Raw genomic sequence first — 4,519 nt, forward strand, 5'->3', positions numbered from 1 at the left:
AGTTTTAGATTGAGAAGTACTACCGGTTTTTTTATTTTTCTTGGATTTTGAGGTAGATAAATTAGTGAACGAATTAACTATGGTTGTTTTACCCTTTTCAATAATGTTTTTTCCGAAATCCATATTCAAATATAAAAAGTGAGTAAATTATATATAATACGAAAATGATTAGCAAAGTTTTAAACAAATAAATAACTAAATAAGTAGAAACTAGATATTTATTACTCACAAAATAAATAATTAAATGCAAACAAATAAATAACTAAATGATAGGTGAGTTGGAACGAATGTACCAAACGTCTACTTTTTTAAGTAGACGTGTATGACCGGAAGCCGAAAAATTGAAAAGTTGAATTTTGAAGCTCCAATTTCCAAAGATCAAATTCGTAATTTTAACGAGAAATCGAGAATAAGAGAATTTAGAGAGTAGAGAGTAGAGAGATTAGAAGATATTTTTGTGAATGAAAAGAATGAAAGATTAGGGGTATTTATAGTTAAAAAAAAAGGATGAAAATGTAGTTTTAAGAAGTTTGGGGTATTAAAAAAAGTTTGGGGGTAGGGAGGTGTAAAGGGGGGTGAAAGAGCCGTTGGTGGGGCCCAAAACCCGTTGCCCAACGGCTCTCAACGGCTATAATTTGAAATTTCAGATAAAAAAAAAAAAAAAAAAACTAACCGAATCGGACCGGGACGGACCCGTTACCCCTCCCGGACCGGTACAATACCGGATCTAATCGGTACTATCCGAAACCGAGACGGAACCGGTAACGGACCGGAACCGGTACCTCCCGGTTCCGTTGCCAGCCTTAGCCCCATCTTTATCCTTCGACCTGTCATTGCTGCGGTTTTTCCATTTATATCAGCGTATATCACTGTCTATCGGTGTATACAAGCTGTATTTCAGCCTGCTTTCAACTTTTCGGAACCTGAAAGTTCAATTTCCAGCCCACATTTATCGTCTTCAACTTGTATGTCAACTCCAAAGACTCGGCTGACTAGATAGAAAATAAAATTAGGCCTCTAAGGCCCAATCAACGAAATGTAAGGAAAAGGAGACTCCAAGAACTCGGGAGGAGCCGGTTCACACATAGAAAAAGAAGAAAATAAAATAAAATAGAAATTTGTAATGGAGCATACTTTTCATCATTCTATATAAGTGGTGGTTTTTTCGAACAATCAGGATAGTTTCGGCATTTCGCTTCTATTCTGACCTATTAACAAGCTCCAGTGGCTTGCCTTTTGGGTTTCACGCATGTCCTTCCCCTCTTGCCACTGCTATTGCAAATGAAAGGGCTTTTTTCCCGCTAACAAATACCGGACAAATGGCGCTCCATTTTTTCCTTTTCGGTTTGTTGTTGCTTCTTCTTTGTTTTTTCTTTCCTGAACATGTATTACTTTTTCTGATCCGGTTGTCATAATTTTGGGAAAGATTGATGAACCCAAGGTGTTTGGTGATATGCCTGGAACAACTTAATAATTCAATAAGATTTTTTGCAATATATCCTGAACAAACGAAATATTGAAGAGTCTTGTCGCTCATTCCTCTAAATTATTTTCCGTGCTTTTGGGGACTCCAGATGTAGGGTTTTATTTGAAACTTAACCATTTTAGTTTCAAGGTTATTGAAATTTGAAGAGACACTTTTGGTTTTATTGTTCTTTCATATTGTTTCGAGCTCAATTTTGATACTCTTACCAACATTCCAATAGACTTTAATTAATTGGACATTCTAATGCAAATTAGATGCTCTCTCAACTACTTTAAAGTGTTGTAGTATGTTTAGTTAGTATATGCAGGGAAGTCCTACAATACTAATAAATTCTGTCATAGTGCGGAATGTTGTATTAGGAGGTCATACTATGAAATTCTTGAAGATGTTTTTCAAGAAAGACCAATATGATGGTGAATTGTAGACAGGTATATGCTCATTTTATATAATAGTAATTTGGTTTGTCAAGTCGTTCACTGTGCTGCAACCTGTATGTGTATTCGTTCCGTCTTACAGGCTAATTTATGGAGACAATAGATTCAGTCATTCGGGTGACCATTACATCAGTCGATCGAGGCTTTTAAAGATTAATTCCAGTTTGCTTATTTCTAATGTCTTGCAGGTAGCTCCTCGCCTTCGACAGAAATTAGTAATCTTTTAACAGATAAGAGTTCCTCCATTGCATAATTTGAAGCACAAGTACTTCACAACTAAGTTCTGCACTTCTTCAACGTTATTCGGGTGTCATAAATTCCTGAAAACAAAATAAAACTAAAGAAGCATGAGGGAATTTCTAATATATTGCATTTCAACCTTATTAATAAGTCAAAGGTTGCCAAAATTATCATTGTTCGTTTTACATGGATATATCTTGAGTTTTCACATCACAATTGTATTTTAAACACTATGAATGTTATTTGAAATTCCTGCTTTCTCATTCTTAATTGAAACATCATATAAAAAGATACCATGCTAAATTAAAAATGAAAATATATAAAATCATCATATAAAAGCTTTCAAATGGTAACTTTGTATGTGATAAAGTCATGGTGAGACAATTGTGCAACTTTCAATTTGATTCCCAATAAGTTCCCACCAAATTAGTTACTCCTACTTTTACTAATATCTTCATACCTTCATTTGAACCATGACATTAATTTTATCATTTGAGAATGGAGTAGCTAAGGATATTTGGCGTGATGTAACTCCTACAGAGTATAGTGGAATATTATTGAATGGGGATCCAGGTAGCAATGCTGATTTTGCTTTGATATAGAACTGTGTATAACATGTTCAGCGTGACAAAGTAAAATTTAGTGGGTCGTAGCAGGTTGCTTCCTAATAACTCAGGAAATTAGCTATTGTATTCGTTTTACAATTTAGCTTGTCAGAACATGTTGTTTGTTTTATTTTTCTAAGTATGTTCTATAAGCAGTTACTTATAGTTATCTTTAGACAACCTGATCGCTTATTGAAATCAAACTAATCTAATGTACCACATGTTGTTTTTTTTCTTTTCAAATTGGCTTGTAGGGAGTGTTGCTTCTCACCTTCACAGCAGTGATCGACACATTGAGACCTCCAAAATACTTTGATGGTTCAAAACTTCAAATGAATGTAGAAATGCATCAACATTCCATCTTACAATCTTATATGCAGCTTTAGCTCTAGCATATTTGGAAAACAGAGGAACACGTTTCACCATCGGATCAATGAGCGAATCAATTCCATAAGCCAAATCATCAAGCGATTTTCTTCTATTGGTATACTTATGTGCTCTACGCGTCCAATGCCATTGGTAGCATAGTCCTTTTGTACATTGAAGACAATGTTAGTTGGGTACTTGGATTCGCCATTTGTGTCGCCTTCAACATCCTTGGGTTGTCTATTTTCTTGTCTGGACGCCGTTTCTATCGCCATATTGAGGCACAACAAGAAAGCCCTTTCATGAGTTTTGGCTCGAGTCGTTGTTGCTGCTATTAGGAAGCATAGAGAACCATTGTCATTATTAGGTAAAGATTTTTACCATGGCATGACAAAAAGGAACAGTGCAATAAGTGTTGATACCTTACAAATCCTAGCAAATTCTTCAGGTATAACAACACTCTCCCTACACTACATGATGGTTCAAAGTATAAATAGCTATTAGTAGCAGGAGAAATGGGGAGGACATTACAAGGTAGGAATCGAACTAGATGAAAGTCAACCAACTAAGCTACTAAGATTACCTCTTTGTATTTTCTTGAATTCCCTTATTATAATTTTTAAATGCCCATTGCTAAATAGTCTGTAGCTAACAAGATTTTTTGTTAATTCGTCGTTAAATAGGATTAGTGGATTAGAGTGGTCCGTCTAATTGTTGTTGTTTTAGGTGATTTATAGTCCTGGATCTTAAGATGCGAAATGGAATCACTTCCAGACGAATTCAATGGTGAATCATTCCAGATTGAAGCAGTCAGGGTGACAACTGATCTACCAAGTTGGTTCGAAACTGAAGTTCTATGCGAAATGATACTGCCTGCCATATAGTAGCTATGTAATTTTTCATCATCTTGCTCGACTTTGGTTATAGCACATTATGAGTTTGGAGAGCCAGCATAGATAATTGGAGAAAGTAGCTATCAAGTTCTAAGTTACTGATGTTTTGCCACTGCTATTAGAGAAGCTATAACCATGCTTTATTAGGTTGTATTAGCATTCCATTTCCAACATCTTTGCTACAACCTTAAAATTGTATCCTCGGACAACTAAAAAGAACAAGATATAGCCTTCAAACAAGAAGTTTGTAGTACTGCTTCCACGGCCATGGGCTTAGTCGAAAAAACAAAAAAGACTGAAATGTTTTAGCCTTTCTAGCAAGCTCCAGTATAATGTTCTGCAGTTCTTGCAATCGTGTTAATATTAGATTGAATTATCTTTTTTTTTTTTTTTTTAAGGTAAACATTCAACTCAACTTTAGAAATAGTAAGAGTATGCAGAACAATGCGACAAATTAAAGGAGAAAAATGGTTCAAGCTGCCAAAATTGTTTCAT

The 4,519-nt window shown here is 35.1% G+C and overlaps 1 long non-coding RNA gene across 1 annotated transcript; it reads left to right on the plus strand.

Annotated features, from left to right (window-relative positions):
* Positions 1–1,388: 1,388 nt before the first annotated feature.
* On the plus strand, positions 1,389–4,122 carry LOC102584618 (uncharacterized). Its single transcript, XR_001472494.1, has 2 exons — positions 1,389–1,914; positions 3,020–4,122. It is a non-coding gene; the product is annotated as an uncharacterized lncRNA (long non-coding RNA).
* Positions 4,123–4,519: the final 397 nt, after the last annotated feature.

Source organism: Solanum tuberosum, unplaced genomic scaffold (genome assembly GCF_000226075.1).
Source record: "Solanum tuberosum cultivar DM 1-3 516 R44 unplaced genomic scaffold, SolTub_3.0 scf00806, whole genome shotgun sequence".
Classification (NCBI taxonomy): domain Eukaryota; kingdom Viridiplantae; phylum Streptophyta; class Magnoliopsida; order Solanales; family Solanaceae; genus Solanum; species Solanum tuberosum.